The following is a 17,864-nucleotide window of genomic DNA, read 5'->3' as shown; positions in this document are numbered from 1 at the left end:
CCACATAATGAAACCCTCCCTGTATTCTCTTTCAAATAAATACATACAGCCAAACACATCTATGCAACCAGTCAATCGGGGAAATGCCAGGCAACGTTACCAACACATTTTATAGCACCCACATCCTTCCTGTTCTGCTTCAGCTTTGTAAGGAATGTAAAAAACTGGCCCATGTGTTAAGCAAACAGTATTTTCCTCCTTTAAAATCAGGACTGCATTACACAGGAATCTCTTATAACAAGACAGGCATTCAAGGGAAGTGTCTTCTACACAGTATATTCTTTGTGACAACATAAGTGTCTCAGATGGAGAGGGGATGGATTGATTGGCTTCTAGAATGAAAATGATAAGCTCTCCTGGACAGCTTTGACATACACTGCCACTTTGCAAGGGGAGCTGTCATCGGAGACAAATGGGTCTATTTCACATCAGGCTACTCCTTGCAGTAAGCACTTCAAGTTGTTTGATTCTGATCATGGCTTTTCCTTTAACCTTCCTCTTCTCTTGTGAAAGTACAGCTCTAATGCACGTTCTTTAGAGATTTGTTTTAAGCCACATCCTGCAGAATATCCCTCTCCTGTTGGATGAGGCGCATTGTACACAAAGCACATGGTGTAATGAAACCACCGGGCCTCAACAAGCTTAACGGCAAACTGGGGATAAGAATACCCATCTGCCTCACTGAGCTGTTGAAGATGATGGGCCTGATTCTCCATTACTCTGTATCATACTCTGCACACAGTCCCAGTCATTGCAATGGGACTATTCAGAGAGCAAGGTACTACTCCATGTGAGTCTGTGCAGCACAGTCCAGCTCACAGTCATTTACACTAGTGTCAAGTGGGTGTAAACTGGCATTGGTTCTTAGGGCTCTGGAGATTCGGGTTCAGCTCCTAGCTTAGCCACCAACTTCCTGTGGGACCTTGGGCAAATCTTTTAATCTGCCCTGGGTCCACCTGTTGAATGGGGACCCTTGGACGGGCAGTATTGCGAGACTAAAATCTGTTAATCTGTTAATCACCATGAGGGGAGGAGGGTCACATGCATATCTAGACAGACGGGGGGAATAGGGCGACCAGACGTCCCGATTTTATCGGGACTGTCCCGATATTTCCTTGTTTGTCCCGCGTCCCGACCAATGTTAGGTCGGGACACTGGACAAACAAGCAAATACTCCGGAGCCCGGAAGTGCATCGGCAGCCCAGCCCCTGCAGGACCCGAGCGGGACGGGGGGGCTGGGGCCTGCTGCCCCCACTCCGGGGCCGCCGCGCGATAGCACCAGCTGGGCAGCAGCCCAGTCGCGACTGGCCAGGGGCAGGGCGCAGCGTGCGTGCTGCTGGGTCTCCGCAGCAGGCCCTGGCTTGGGGGTTTCGGGCCCGGGCGCCAGAGCCGCAGCCGCCGAGCGTGGCCATCGGCCACTTCCTCCCCCTGTGGCAGTGGGAGCTGCAGCAGCGGCTGCTCCCGAGTCCCACTGCCCAGGGGGGAGAACAGCCGCCGCCTGGCCCCGTGGGCCGCCCCCCTCCTCTCCCTACCACCCAGCTGAGTCCTGCCTGCACTCGCGGCCAGGCCAGACTCTCACTCACCCCGGCCCCATGCTTCCCCTGCGTCTCCCGGGCCTCCCTCCAGCGCTTGTGGAGGAAGGGTCTGTATGTGTGTGTTTTTTTTTTTTTTTTTTGCTCTGCCCCCTCCCGCCATGCCGCCCCCTGGGTCCCGATATTTGACTTGGGCGATCTGGTCACCCTAGGGGGGAATCCTGGCCTCATTGAAGTCAAAGGGAGTTTGGCATTGACGTCAGTTAGGACAGGATTTCACTCTCACTTTGCACTGGTATAAATGATTGCGCAAGGTGCAGGGTAATGGGGAGTCAGGCCTGAGAAGTACAGAGTATTATAAAGAGGCCAAGAATTAAAAATGGGGATCCCCCAAGCCCAACGAGCATTCCAGGCGGGTAACAGAATAGCTAGGCCTCGGGGTCCTGTTTCTTCATAGCTGAGCATGGCTAATGTGATTAATAACCTGCTCCACTATTGATGTGACTGAACGCATTTCATGGGGTGAGTGTGTTACTGTAGAATTTATAGTTATGAGCATTTTTAATGAAAAAAGATTTAATTCCACACAGGGCTATAAATAAAGGAGTCAAAATGCCATAAGAAAAAAACCAGGGCCTGATCCTCCCCTCACCAACTTCTCCTCCCCACTGGGCCTGTCACTCCCTCTCCAGCCCCCGACACTGGTGTAAAGCCCCCTTGCCCAGCCTGACTCTCCCCTAGGGTTGCCACCTGTCCAGGTTTTCCCATCCTCATTCTTTTTTTGAGATGGCTGTCCTGGATGAAATGATTTGCATGTCCCCGTGTTTTGTAACTCAGGGGGGGCAAGCCTCCCTCTGACAGCAATGTAACCCCCCTCCCCATTGGGCCTGACCATCCCCGTCCTCCCGACACCATTGTAACCTTCCCCCTGCCCTGACCTTTCCCTCCCCCCAACATTGGTGTAACCCCACCCCCACTGGGCCTGACCATTCCTTCATCAACATGGATGCAACCCCCTTTTCCCTGGTCCCTCCTCTTCCCTCACTAACACCCATGTCTCCGCCACATGGGCCCCTGCCCCACTCCGTTCCTTCACTAGTTCTGTGCCCCTATACAGTAGGGTTGCCAACTTTCGACTTGCACAAAACAACACTCTTGCCCCACTCCTCTGAGGCCCCGCCCCTTCTCTGAGGCCCTGCCCCCACTCACTCCACCCCCCACCGCCCCCGTCACTCCCTCTTCCCATCCTAACTCACTCGCTCATTTTCACCGGGCTGGCTCAGGGGGTTGAGGTGCGGGAAGGGGTGAGGGCTCCGGCTGGGGGTGCGGGCTCTGGTGTGGGGTTGGGGATGAGCAGTTTGGGGTGCAGGAGGGGGATCTGAGCTGGGCAGTGGGTTGGGATGCTGGAGGGGGTGAGGGCTCAGCCTGGAGGTGCAGATCTGGGTTGGGGCCAGGGATGAGGGGTTTGGGATGCAGAAGGCGGCTCTGGGCTGGGACTGAGGGGTTCAGAGGGTGGACGGGGGATCAGGACTGGGGCAGAGGGTTGGGGGACAGAGGGGTGTGAGGGCTCCAACTGAGGGTGCAGACTCTGGAGTGGGGCTGGGGATGAGGGTGTTGAGGTGCAGGAAGGTGATCCGGGCTGGGGCCGAGGGGTATGGTGGGTGGGAGGGGGATCAGGGCTGGGACAGGGGGTTGGGGCATGGGAGGGGATCAGGGATGCAGGCTCCAGGCAGCGCTTACCTCAAGCAGCTCCTGGAAGCAGCGGCATATCCCCCACTCCAGCTCCTACGCGGAGGCACGGCCAGACGGCTCTGCATGCTGCCCCGTCTGCAGGCGCCGCCTCCGCAGCTCCCATTGGCCATTGTTCCCGGCCACTGGGAGCTACAGAGCTGGCGCTTGGGGCGGAGGCAGCGTGCAGAGCCCCCTGGCTGCCCCTATGAATAGGAGCCAGAGGGGGGACATTCTGTTGCTTCCGGGAGCCATGTGGAGCCAGGCAGGTTGGGAGCCTGCCTTAGCCCCACTGCGCCGCCGACTGGACTTTTAACAGCCCGGTCAGTGGTGCTGACCGGAGCCACCAGGGCCCCTTAAACTGGACACCTGGCAACCCTACTACACAGGTGGAGCTCCCTCCTGGGAATCTTTGGCTGGATTAAGGCCCATTGTGCACTGCATAAGCAGGGCGAAGGGCCCTTAGCAGCCTGGAGAATCCAGCCCAAAGTGAGTGCACAATGTTATCTTATACTCACTTGGCCAGATTTTGGGGTGCAGCTAAGCTGCCCTCAGTGCAGGACCAAGGTGGGTATTGAGGCACAGGCTCACCTCAGAAGCCATTATAAACCCCTGGGTTGTGGGTAGGGGGTATGATGCAATTCAGGTGGATCTTCTTCCTTCTATCTCATCTGTCCTGCCGCTTTTCCTGGATCTGTAGGGTTTTCATCCCTTCTGCTCATGGAGGCAGAGGGGACAGTTTGTCCCCCTAATGCTTCATGCTCCTTCATCTCTGCCCAACAGGCTCCTGGGCTGACATCACATAATTTCATCAATTCCCACTGCTCACACTCCCCCTTCCCACCCCATTCGGGAAAATTTATCTTGAGCATTTTGCATAGGAAGGACCAGAAATTCCCTACTCTGTGATGCCATCAAATTCTTAAACAGAAGCTCTGGTGTCACTGGGATTTTTTTTTAATCTCTGCTTGCAGCAGTTAAGGCATGTCTGGAGATCAGCATTTCTGTGTTCATATGTGTTCAACTCTCTGCTAGCCAGCCTGGGGCTGGATGTGATCGCAGGGGCAGAACTGTCAATACATAAGATGACACCAGACAAAACCAGAAATCCAAGCACGTCTGTCTGCCAGTGTTGTGTATTTCCATGTACAAAGACAATCATATGCTCACTCTGAAGTATTTTCAGTTGCGATCCAGGTAAAGAACAAAAATAAAGTCTCCACGAGAAAGCACAAGAGGATCTATCGCCTCTGAAACACGCTGCATTCACTCTGTCTCTTAAAATGGCAGCTGCCCATGTAGAGGCAAGTACTGCAGTAGGCAGAAACAAAATCAGAGCAGTAACGCTATCCATGCACCACAAGCTGAAGCTCTGTGGTAGATGTTTTCTTTTCAGGTTTTTGCCCTGCTAGATTATGCCAGTCTCTGCACACAGACATTCCAATACCAATTACTTCCCAGTTTCATGGTGCACAGTCAAGAAGAAATGGGAACAGAAATGTATTTTTTGCCTCCATTATTTTAAACCCATACTTACAGATACAGGGCCAGATTCTGATCTCAGTTACTCCATTGTAAATTCAAAATAACTCCAGTGACGACAGTGGCGTTCCTCTGGATTTACATCAGGACATGCAAGATCAGAATCCAGCCCTTACGTTTTTTTCTTATTTCTTACTTAAATTCCAAAGCTGTTGAAATGAGTATAGATTGGAAAAGAAGGCTGGGTGGTCTTTCAAACAGCAGTGACTTTTTCCAAGTTGGTTTAAATTAGGCTGTAGAAATTTATAATTAAAAAGGAAAGTGCAAATTTTAGTCTGTTTTGGATTCAGCTGCAATTAACATCTTTATTACTATGCTGATTTATTCCTGTACAGTCCCCCATTACTAAAAGAGAGAGACGAAGTGAAGGAGATAAAAGAGAGTCCTGGTATTTCAATATTTCCTAGGAAATCTTTGCTCTTTTCTTCTAAAAATACTGCTATTGCTTTTCAGTTAATGGGCCAGAGTCTACTGCCAGTTATGCCAGTGGAACGGAGAACACGATGAATCCTATTGCAAAGAGCATGTTTCAGCAAAGGAGCTCAAAGCACTTTCCCAGCACTAATTATTATCAATCATTTATATTTATCAGGGATCAGGGCCCCATTGTGTTAGGAATTGTACAGACGTAGTGAAAAAACAATCCATGTCCCCAAAAGCTTACAGTCTTACCAATGGCCTACTTCTCCTCTCATTTATACCAGCATGACTCCATTGCCTTTGATGGAGTTATTGCTGCTTTACATTGCTTAAAGCAGGAGGTAAATCAGGCAGAAAGGCATATTCTGCCCTTAGCTGCTCATGCACCCATTGATTGCAGTGGAAATTACGCATCAGTATCTGAGTTCAGAATTTGGCCTTGATTAATTAAAACCTCACACTGCTTCTATTAGGTGGGTAGGTAGCTCTTTGGGGTAGGGGCTGTCTTGGTTCTGTTTTGTACAGTGCTGTGCACAATGGGGTCCTAGTCTGTGATCAGGGCACTTAGGTGTGACCCCAATACTACTAATATAGTAGTGTCTCCATATGGAGACAGATGGATGATCTGAAGTAAAGAGGGGATAAGTAAGTTGCCCAAGGCCACACAGTAAGTCACAGGCAGAACCAGAAGGTAAATCCAGGAGTTCTGACCTCAACTCCCTGGTCTGACCATTGTTCTGTGAGTGTTTTTAATTTTATTTATTTAGATTTAGATACATAAGACACCTATATAATGCTCTCGGCAGCTACCATGTAATTAGTAACCCAATACTGTCCCGTTGCAAGGCTCACCATCCCAGAGGCCCCCCCTTCCCCCCAGCAAGAACCATCATTGCAGCACTTCCACCTCCTTTTCCCCACAACAATCTTCAGCCACTCCCACCATGGAGGTGACTTGGCCCCCCAGTCAGGCCTTTTTAAAGCCTTCCAAGGTAACAAGAGTCCTTTAGTCCAAGTCCAAAAACAGTACCAAACCAAGAGTCCTCAGCCCTACTGGGCTGAGCCTTCAGCCCCTTCCTTACAGGTGGGCTCCCAGTGGCAATAATCCGTCTCACTGTCTCTAGCCCCTTGCTCCTGGTTGCCAATCAACCAAATCATGTCCTCTCTCCTACCAAAGCTCTCTAACAGGCCATAGCCCTCAGCCACTTGCTAGCTCAAACCCAGCTGCTTGCCCTACATTACAGCAACCTATCTTCTCTCTTCCCCAGCCAGCCCTCAATGGCTGGGCTTTCCTCTTCTTAAGTCTGACACCCTGTGCAGCTGTAGTAGGGCAGGGCTAACTGAACACGGTGATTGGTCCCAGGCCTCCTGGCACTTAGAGGGACAGGCTGCCCTGTTACAAATCCCAACAGTATTGAAACAATCATTTCAAACAGGAACTCCGCTGGAATTAAATGTTCTGTCCGAGTTAGAAACCAACAAGCGTGCTGTTTTTTTGTAGTACATTGCATCTACCTGTCTAGTCTATTCACTGCCTCCCACATACAATTTCAGAGCTCTCATTAGGTGGTTAGTGAAAGCGATTTAGTGTCATTTCCTTGAGAATGAAATAACTTCCTCCACTGTGGTATCTGAGCACGCTGAGCGGTGGCTGGTTCTTGAATTGCAGGTGGGTCAGCCTGTCTGTTGTCAGTTTCACTGGCTTAGCTGGTCAATAGCTCCTTCAATGCCAAGTGTCTGTCAGGGATGCTTTGAAAAACTGGGACAAACACTGTTTTTTGTTAAAACTGATTGCACTTTAGGACAGGACCTGGGTTCCCATCCTAGCTCTGCCACTGACCTGCTGTGCGACCTTCATCAAGTCACTTCATCACCATGCATCTGTGTCTTCTTCCATCCTTTGTGCGTCTCCTACTATTTGCAGATACATAGTGACTAGCACAGCACTACTGTACTCTAATGAGTTTTAGCCTAATGTTTCTGGACAATCAGTGCTATTCTTTGGGCTAGATTCTCCAGTTACTTGTCCAACTCATTTTTAAATGAATCAAATTTCCAACTTTTCCTCTCGAAGCTGCATTACACTGAGTCCCCACATTTCTGAGATACCAAAACTGCCAGCTTTGGATGCATGAGGAATGAACTGTCGGGCCCTTTCAAATCAGCCTGACACCAACACTATGATAAACTTAAGGCTAATCTTGAAAAGTCACTTTTTATACAAACACAAACACTCACATAGAGTAGCATGAGCAGGGAAACAGCACTGGGTGCTTTACTGAAAATGAGCTGCTCTGAAAGGGAAATAATGGGCATTAATGAAGTTGGTACTAAAATATTTACCCTGCTTTCCAAGTGGAGCTCCCTTAGCTTGAGCTAAGAGGTTATTCAATGTTGTCAAGAGCTGATGTCATAGAAAGGTTGCTTGCTACAGTAAGGTTAAATACACTTGACAGAGAGAAGAATGAGGAGTACTTGTGGCACCTTAGAGACTAACAAATTTATTTGAGCATAAGCTTTCATGGGCTAAAACCCACTTCATCGGATACATGCTTCTTGTCAACTGTTGGAAATGGGCCATCCTGATTATCACTACAAAAGGTTTTTTTCTCCTGCTGATAATAGCCCACCTTAACTGATTACTCTCGTTATAGTTGGTATGGCAACACCCATTTTTTCATGTCCTCTGTGTGTATATGTATCTTCCTAATGTATTTTCCACTGCATGTATCCAATGAAGTGGGTTTTAGCCCACAAAAGCTTATGGGGCGGGGAATCGATTTGGGAAACGCAACTTCAGCTACGAGAATAGCGTAACTGAAATCGACGTTTCCTAGATCGAACTAAGTTTACTTATTGCGGGTCCACGCGGCGCAGGCAAGCTCCCCCGTCGACAGCGCTTCCTCCTCTCGGCGAGCAGGAGTTCTGCAGTCGACGGGGGAGCGCTTCTGGGATTGATTTATCGTGTCCAGATGAGACGCGATAAATTGATCCCAGAAGATCGATCTCTACCCACCGAATCGGGCGGGTAGTGTGGACCTAGCCTAAGGTGCCACAAGTACTCCTCATTGTTCTTGCTGATACAGACTAACATGGCTACGACTCTGAAACTTGACAGAGAGAGGACTCTGCTACAAAAGAGAAAGGCAACGTGTTATATTATGAACTTAACTGCTGTTAACAGTGAAGATGAAAAATATTACTTTTCAGAGAGGCAGTGAGACCTAGTGGCTGGGCTAGTAGACTGCGAGATCTGGGTTCCGTTCCAGCATCTACCCCTAGCTTGTTGGGTGACCTTGTGCAAGACCCTTCATTCTTCTCTGCTTCAGTTTCCACATTCATAAAATGAAGATAATGCTATTTACCTCCTTTTAAAAGTGCTTGGAGATCTACAGATACACAGCGCTGTATCAGAGTGTATAATTTGTTTAGCTTTGAGCCACTCATTGATCCCTCTTGCTTGGAATCATACAACATTTGTAAAATCATAGGCCAGACTTTCACTTTTTCAAATTGTTTTTACGAACACAGAAGGTGCTATGCAGACTGACACATTTTTTTAAACATCTAAATTGATTTGTGTAATGTTTTCACAGTTGTAGCTGCATGAGGAGGAATTTTCACAAGCAGAATGGAACTGCAAATATAATAATAGACTCGAGGGGGCACTGTTGTTAAAGAGAAAGCAAACATCAGCGTGATCTCTGCTGAGAAGAGGAGACCAATAAAAACAGTATTAATTTACAAAATCACAGCAGATACAGAGGACTGGGAAAACGAGGGCCTCTTGGAGATTTTAGAACACCTTGAAAGGTAAACCTAAGCATCTGCTGATAGCTCTGCCACGCTGTATTCTGATGTAGGCAAGGTGTTGGGAACATGTATTTTTCATGTTGTATTTCAGATTGCAGAACTCAGAGGTTCCTATGGCGTCCCAGCAAACAAAACAGACCATGAAACATGAAGAAATCACGTAATTAGTTCATGTTTGTATAGGGCTTTGAGCAGGCAAATTTCCAGGTAGGTGCTAAGTGCTATGGACATTTATGGGATATGATGCAGAACTGTTATATAATGCTGGGTTTGGGGGGTTGGATCTGGTGCATAGAGGTGCATTCGCGAGGTGTGCTCAGAAAATGATTATTCTTGTGTTTGTTTTCTATTGTGCCTTTTCTTTTTAAAGAAAGGGGCGATCACAATTTATTATTATTATTCCTTGAGCACCCAGCGAGTGCTGGGCGATGTACAATGCAGAGAAGCAAGCTCCTGCAGAATGAGATTGTTGCCTGCACAGAACGATGACACACTGGGAGACTTGAAGGAACATAAGAACTGTCGTGATGGAGCAGACCAGTCCTCCGTCTAGTCCAGCATCGTTTTTTGGACAGTGACCAGCACCAGATGGAAAGTCCAGACTATCCCCAGGGAAATTTCCTCTTCATCCCCAGTCATTAGAAATTGGTTTAAACTCTGAAGCATGAGGGTTTAGATCCCTTCCAAAACTCTTAGTCTTTGTTCATTTAGTACAGGGAGCTCTTCCCTGCGGCCCGCCAAGCTCCCCGCACTCCCCCCCCCCCCCTACCTCCTGTCGCCCCCCACCCCCCCCCCCCCCCCCCCCCCCCCCCCGTTATTTTATGTGGCAGCTAAGCTCCCCGGGTGCTGCTCCCCAATGTTTGGGGCTGGGTCTCTCCCCCCACCCCGCATGCCACACCCATGCACCTCCCCCGAGTGTCCCCCAGCCTCACTTGCTGCCCCTTCACCACCTGCTGGCTCCCCTCCGCTCTGCCTGCTTCCGGCATCACCTGCTGCCACAGAGTCCTAGTGCCCCCCTCCACTAGGGCCAGGACAGGCTGCCCTTCTGCCCTAGTCCTGAGCCTCTCCAATGCCCCAAACCTCTCATCCCTAGCCCCACAGCCCTCACCCCTGCACCCCCTCCTATCCCCAAACTCCATCCCAGAGCCTGCAGTCCTACCCCCTGCCCCAGCCTGGAGCCTGCACCCAGCACCCAAACTCCATCCCAGAGTCTGCACCCCAGACCCCCTCCCCCCATCCAAACTCCATCCCAGAGCCTTAGGTAGGTGGGGACGGAGTTTAGGGGGGGCAGGTTCCGGGCACCATCAAAATTTCTACAAACCTGCCACTCTTGGACGAAGCAGAGCAGGGGTGGAGTGGTGGTGCAGCCCAGTGCAGCGGGGAGGGGGGGGGCTTTACTGAGTGTATATATTTTATTAAAACTGCTTGGAGGAGGAGGAGGAGAAGAGACGGGGCAGGGGTGGGGCCTCATGGAAGATGTGGAGTGGGGGCGGGCCAGGGGCAGCGAGGGGGAGTATCAGTGATGCGGCCCTCGGGCCAATGCACTAGTCCTCATGTGGCCCTCATGGTCATTTGAGTTTGAGACCCCCTGATTTAGTATTTACTATTATAATTCCGGATATTCTTGTTATCCATATAACACCCTGTTCCTTACTGATTCCTGCTAAACTTGTGACCTCAATGCTATCTTGTGGCAATGAGTTCCATAGGAAAACTGTGCAATGTGTGTGTGTGTGAAAACTTCCTTCTATTGGTTTTGCATGTGCCACCTTCCAGTTCTGTTGACTAACATCTTAGCAGATACTGTTTTAAAAGAAGAATATCTAAGCTGAGGATGCAGGGACATGGGCATCATCAGCACCATATCCAGAATGGAAACAGATATACACTAGAGAGGTTATTGGCATCTATAAATCCTGTCTGCCACAGCATCTGCCAAACTTTTTGGAGACCAGCCTTCTGAGCTTGTAGTCTGCTCTGCATACAATGTCTGCGTTCGTGCTATTGTGACAACATTTTGGGAAGGATTTGATTGGTTCATCCGTGTCACATGGTAGATATGCATGAGCACTAGGTAATGCGGACATTCCTGGGATTCATCTTCATCAGTCTCTTAAGTAAATTAAGAAAATCTGCCCCTACTTGAGAAATCTCCTAGACTTTACTCTGTAGTTGTAAAGCCTTTTGTTTTTTTCCACCCCACTCCTGGCCCAGTTTACATCAGGAGAACGCTGCTGAAATTCAGCGTCTGTTTCCAAAAAAATGAAGGCACAAAAGAGCCATTAAAGACATCGAACATGCAAATAATTGAATGTTTTCATATGCAGAAGAATGGCTGCTTTTAATAACTCATCACGGAGCACGAAGGCATTAGAGGTTATGGAATGAGAGCCTCCCAACAACATCAATAAAGGGAAAAGATCCAAGAAGTAAGTTAAACAGTCCTGCTGCAGCAAAGCTAACTTGAATATAGCCTTTCATTCAGCCTTCCCCATGCCGTTTCAACTTCATTTTACGTTTTTTGACCAATGATGGCATTTGTATTTTTTGGCTTCTTTTCAAGAGTTTATATTTTTGTTTTATAATTTCCTTAAATAGCTAATTTCCTACATGAGTTGACGGCCACTTGGATCTGCCGGAAAGTTAGTTGTGATGCTGCTGTACCTGGCCTCGATTCCTTTTTTCTTTTCCGGCACCATTATAGAGAGAGAATGGTGAAACCCACCCAGGGGCACATTCTGTGTAGATACGCAACATCTCAGCTTTATGGGAAATGCCAGAAGACAGATCACATAGCAAAGAGGGTAGACTCAAGGTGCTTGAGAATTGCCAGACCTCTATTCTAATCTAATACAATGCCCATCACCATGGTATCTGAGCTCAGTATACCTGAAAGTAGGAAGAGGTCAAGGCAGCTCTAAGCCACCTTTCCTCCTCCCCCAATTCTGTAGGTGGCCCATATCCTGCTCCAACTTCTGCCAACTAGTAATGATCCTGCAAGGAAAGTAATGCCAGTGCATTCCTCCATCTAACCCTCAAAACACCCTCTCCTGCCGCTGACACACTTCTCCATCAGGAAGCCAGGAGGCAGAGTTGGCAATGCTGGTTTTATAGCACCAAATAATATCCCATGCTGGGGAAACCCCTATCAGCTCCTTAAGTGCAGATTTAAGATCATTTGACTGCAGTGCAAAGAGGCTGTAATATAGGGCAGGATCTGGCCCCAGTTATGTAAATTGTCCTTTATTTAAATTTCCTTAAAATAAGTGGCTGATAAATGATTCCCAGTCACATTTTGGTCATATTTTACTAGAACTAGTAAAAAAACAGGCATGTGCCTAGTATCTTGCGGAATTGGGGCCTGCGTGTTGTCGTTGCTCTTGGCACTGTACAAAACGAAGAGGAAGGTAAAGTCCCTGGCCCATGGACTGTGCAGTATAAATGGACAGAAAAGACAATGAAGACACTTACCAAACAGAATTCATTCTAGCATAGAATCAGAGCATTTCTAATCTAGGGGTCCAGGCCTGCAAGTTTATCCACATGAGCTGTCCTGCTAATGTACGGAGCCCATTAATGGTCTGATCCTGCTGCCACTGTGTTAAGACTCCCATTGACTCCAGTAGCGCACAATCAGGCACTTAGACCATGCAACATCAAGTTCACAGGTAAAATCTGATCTGCAGCTGGCATGAGTTAGCATAGCTCCTTTGGTATCAATGGAGCTATCCCAATGGACATCCTCTGAGAACTTGGCAATACAAGCCTAATTCTAAATGTCTTATCCAGTCTTTACTCAGGCAAATCTGCCATTGATTGGGCCCCAAGAATTTACTGCAGAACTAGAGAAAAAATAGCTTTCAAATGACATATGGCATTTCCGTATGCAGTGTTGTTGTAGCCGTGTTGGTCCCCAGATATTAGAGCCTAGAGTTTATTACTAGGCAGGATCTGAGTCCTTTATGTGTCAGTAAATCCACAGGATTACGACACTTGCTTATTTCCAGCCAAGTCCTTTCTCAGGGTGAGCCCCTCTCCCCAAATCATCCTATCCAGGAGTTGGAAAAGCCTATGGGGCTTGGCCACATGTGCGTCCCTGCTCTCTGCCTCCTCTCTCATCTTCTTGGGCCTGCTCCATCTTCACCCTCTCCTCCAGTGCAAACCTTGGCCCCACAGAGAGGCCTCCCAGGAGATGATGCAGTGGGGGGCAGCTACAGCCACAGTCCCACACAGTGGGGAGAAGGATCAATGCATGGAGGACTCCCCCACCACATACAGTTCTGTGTTGGGGAGATTGGGCCTGTGTCCTTACTCTAACAACTCATTCAATGCCATTTTGGCCTAAGTAAAGGCTTAAGGATTTAGCCCTTGTTATCAATGGCTGGATTTCACCTCCTCCCTTTCTGTACAATGTGGCAGTTGTACCCTGGCTCACTAGGCACTAGGCAGGGATGTTAGAAGAGCTGCATGTGGTCTGGGCCAGTGTAGATCCAAGATTGCTCCTGGAGGACTTGAGGTTTGAAGGTAATGGGGCGGGATTTAGCTTGCGGGTGATTTCATTTTCCCAATACCCAAGATGTCTAAAAGAGCGGCAATGAAATCTTTGGTTGGCTATGAAATATTTGGTTGGCAATGAAATCTTTGTGACAGTCACAGGTCTGTAGCATCTGCACCAGAACTCAAAGCAAACAAATGGCTGTAGAAAACAAAACAATATGGAAGATAATAATGGACGTGGAAAATTGCCTGCAGTTGTCCACGGCCTAAAAATTACTACTGGCCAGTGACTGAAAAACTGAAGATGAGAAAATCTGTTGGATTAAGTATGAACCTGCTCAGCCACTGTGGCTCTTGGAAACTGTCCCTGGGATAGAACCTTGAAAGTTTTACCTTTCACTTAAAGGACAATTTGCCTCTGAGAAGTGACTCGCTGCGCTAGCAGCATGGGGTACCAGGCTGATTGTGCCACCATGATTTCATGGCACATCTGCTCATTAAGGACCTGCTTGTTCTCGTGTCCTTACTCACACTCCATGATAGTTCCACTGGCTTCAAAATATATAGGGCCATATTCTCAGTTGGTGTAAATCAGAGCTGGTTGATGGAAGTCAATGATACTACACTGACTTACACCAGCTTATGGTCTGGTCCACTGGGCCAGACACTGTTTTCATTGACATCAGAATAGAGCTGGAACCATTCCACAGGCTCAAATTGATGTAAATGAGCTCAGAGCTGGGCCCATTTTTTATGTAGCGATCATATAAAAGAACAAGATGGAATTTAGCTGGAAAAAAGTATTGGAGACCTGAGGCCCGATGACAGTAATTCTGACTGGGGATTCAACACTTATCCTGTGTGACTGAGCAGTAGCCGTTGCCAGGTCTATATTCAATAACGGTTGAAGAACAGGGCGAGGCTTATGGCTCCATGAATAGCTGAAAGGAGTTGATTTGCTGAGGGGCAAAGCTATTAGCCACAGCTGGTCACTTATCCCAAGAGAATTAATCCCTGCACCTGGGCTGTCATTGCTATTATAAGATGATGACAAGGAAGGAAAAATATAGACACACTGGGCCAAATTCATCCACGATGTAATTCCACTGAAGTTGGAGAGCAATAAGGAGGTGCACATAATTTGTTGGGCAACCCTGGTTTAGGACTAGACTGTGGGCTAGATCCTCAGCTGATGTAAACCGGCATAACTCCCTTTAGGCACAGCTCTGAGCAAACAGTAGTTCATAAATTGCTCCAAATCGAGAGTAGTGCCAGCTTCTTTTTACAGTAGGGTTGTGGGGGCAGGGCAGCAGAGGTAATTTTCTGGTGCTCTATACCTGCACCAAATTAAACAGTCTCCTTATCCTTTCCCCCCTCTGCAATGGCCAGTGACAAAGCTGCGTGTGTGTGTGACCCCATTCCCCACCCTTCCTCACCTACTCCCTGTCTATCTGCTTTGCAGAGGGAGTAAGCAGGTGTGTAGCCCTAATTACTGATGTACAATTGGATCCAGAATCCGAGTGATGCAGGAGGGGTTCTTACTGCCTCTTACTGCATATGATCCAAACCACCATTATAACTGGGTGGGAATTTTCCATCAAAGGGGCATTTCCCTCCAGAGAAAAATGCAGTTTTTTCACAAAATTGAAAATTTTCATGGGCAATTTTTGTTTTTGCCAATTTAAAAAAAAAATTCTGTCAGGAAAATGGAAATGAAATATTTCTGTTCAGTTTGGGTCGATGTTACTCTATTATCCACCTGAACTGCTGCTGTACCCCAGACCCCCATTCTCTTTTATGGGTCAGGCCACTGGTTGGACTATATCTCCCATGATGCCATGCAGTCTTCTCTCTGGATGAACCACTGTGGTACATCAACACAGTCCCATGACGGTGATGGGAAAATGTAGTCCAGCCAAGGAGCCAATCCCATAGAGGAGTATGGGGACATGAGGCACCCCAGCTACAAACTCCCATGATGCACTGCGGCAATGCAGGCAGCCACAGTTCAAAGCTGAAATGAGTTGAAAGAAAACATTTGAATGTTTTTAATCAAAATTTGAATCAGAATCTTCCGTTTGGTGAAAAGTTTTGGTATTTTGACATTTCATCCCCATTTGGAACGGAAACAAATGTAGAAAGACCAGAACTTCTCCTGGGACGGAAATTCCAATCTAATCACAATCTATGTTAATTTCTGCACTAAATGAAAGTCAATAGGAAATGCTTTGTGAATGATTTTTTGTTGTTGTTGAAAACTCCCTCCAGCAGAACTTTCTGCTTTTGCCAGGGTGTAAGTGATTGGTTTGAAAAGTCTACTGCCTTCTAGTATCATCATACACAAACAGGCCTTGATATGCCTGCCTGGGGGGGAGATAGATGGGCATGGAAAAAGTGATTTTCGCAATAACTGTCTAAGAGGTGTGAACAGAACCTTCTGCTTGCTGGGCAACAGGCAGCATCGGAGGACTTCATGGCAGAGAAGCTAAGCATGAACATCACTCCACACTGATTGTTGCTCTAGGTGCTGGCAGCTGTGCACCAATGGTATGCTGTGAGGAGGAAACAAGGTATGCATTTTTTATTCATTTAATTTTCCTGGCATAAGTAAAATGTGCTCTTTTGTTGGAAACTTTTTTAGTTTATTTTTAATCACTGTGTGATTCTCCAGGAAACATTCAGATTTAAACCTTGTACGAGGGTAGAATTCATATTCAATTACATTTCAGCCAGGGCTTCATTTTACCCGGTAAGGTATGTATCAATATTGGCACCTTTTTGTTGGCAGTACCATTGGACTCTAACCAGATCTGGACCCTTCCCTTCTATGTCCTGAGTCTCAGTCCGATCTGCTAAGATTTGTGAAGGCTGGTACCTCTTTTAGTCTCCCGCTTAGAAGAGTTTAATACCAAACCGGTGCTGTACAAAGGTATTATGTTCACAGCAGACACACACACTGAAGTTAGATAAACACAAATACTCTTTCTGGAAGGTTGAAACATAAGGTAACACTACTTTATTTTTTAAAATTCAAGATGACAACACCCCATAGGAAAAAACAGAGGCAGACAAAGCAGACTGCTCTCTAAGGCAGCAAGACACAACTCATCTCACCTTGTTTTAGGTTGGTTCTTTCCAGACTGACTCTGATTGCACACCTCCCTACAGAGCCTCATAGCCTGCAAGCAGGACCAGGAACTGTCCCCTCTTCCCTTGCCCCTGACCATTCTTAAAGTGATAGCTTGCAATTCTTCCTCAATACCCCATAAAAGGAATGCAGTACGCTCCTGTTTATCTCAATGTGCTGGGGGACATACAAAATTTTCCAATAACTGGGTGTTTGGACAAACAGAAGTTTTATTTTGAGCTGCAGCTTCACATGGGGGACACATTGTAGATTTGGATAACTAAGATTTTCAGATAAAGGGAGTTCACATAACTGGAATTATACCATATATGCTTTTTAGAATTAGTTCATATATATCCTGAGATTTCCAATTTGAGGCCTAGCTTCTAAACTTCACTCTGCCCCTTAAATTAAATATTTTGATTTTGTGGAGCCCCAGACCTTCAGTATCAAAGCACAAACCACCGTCAATTGAGCAAAAGGAGTAACTCAGGAGGGAAGACAAGCTGTCTACAGTAGTAGGTTGTTATCCTCTATATGGACCACTTCCTAGAGAGGAACAAGTCTCAGATTTTACAGATTTGTTACATGTATTCTTGGCAATGAAAATGTTATAACTCTTCACAGAGGCTTAGAGCAATAGCTATAGTTATATAGCCTAGTGTGCAATGTAGTGTTCCCAATGGAAATACAAAGGAAGAAGACTTTTGGGGTGTTTGTAATTAGCTTATTGTTTAACTGTGGATTTTTCAAAGTACTCAAAAATCCACATGCTTACTCAGATTGTCTTGAAAGTTACTGTGCTGCATGGTCATCTGGGGTGGGGTTTGTGGGTCAAATTTGAGGTAGTTTGATCCAGGGGGTTCCAGAGATACAGCCACCCTAAAAATCATGGACATCAAAATTTATAACTATTTTTGTACATACCTAAATCTCAAACTTGGCTCTGATCCTCCCCAAACAGATATCACCTGCTTGGGACTGATCTTAGCTAGTGTACAGAATGGAGAAGTGATATCTGAAAAGTGATTCAGGGTAAAAGCTGGCTCTACAATGTGGCTTGAACCAAGTCGACAAGCGGCCAGAGAAAGTCATTTGCACAAGAGCAGCAGGACTGGGACTCTGCTGAAAGCCAGAGTGTGTGCAGGCAGCCTGGGGTCAGAGGAAGTGGATTGCTCATGGTGACACATTGTGGTCACTGAACT

General features: G+C 47.2%; 1 long non-coding RNA gene across 1 annotated transcript; it reads left to right on the top strand.

Annotated features, from left to right (window-relative positions):
- Window positions 1-8,970: 8,970 nt before the first annotated feature.
- On the top strand, window positions 8,971-16,143 carry LOC117878267. The gene is made up of 4 exons (XR_004645937.1): window positions 8,971-9,035; window positions 9,127-9,242; window positions 11,363-11,464; window positions 15,988-16,143. It is a non-coding gene; the product is annotated as an uncharacterized LOC117878267 (long non-coding RNA).
- Window positions 16,144-17,864: the final 1,721 nt, after the last annotated feature.

Source organism: Trachemys scripta, chromosome 5, assembly GCF_013100865.1.
Source record: "Trachemys scripta elegans isolate TJP31775 chromosome 5, CAS_Tse_1.0, whole genome shotgun sequence".
Taxonomy (NCBI): domain Eukaryota; kingdom Metazoa; phylum Chordata; order Testudines; family Emydidae; genus Trachemys; species Trachemys scripta.
Note: the sequence above shows the minus strand (reverse complement) of the source record. Positions and strands in the feature narration are given on the sequence as shown.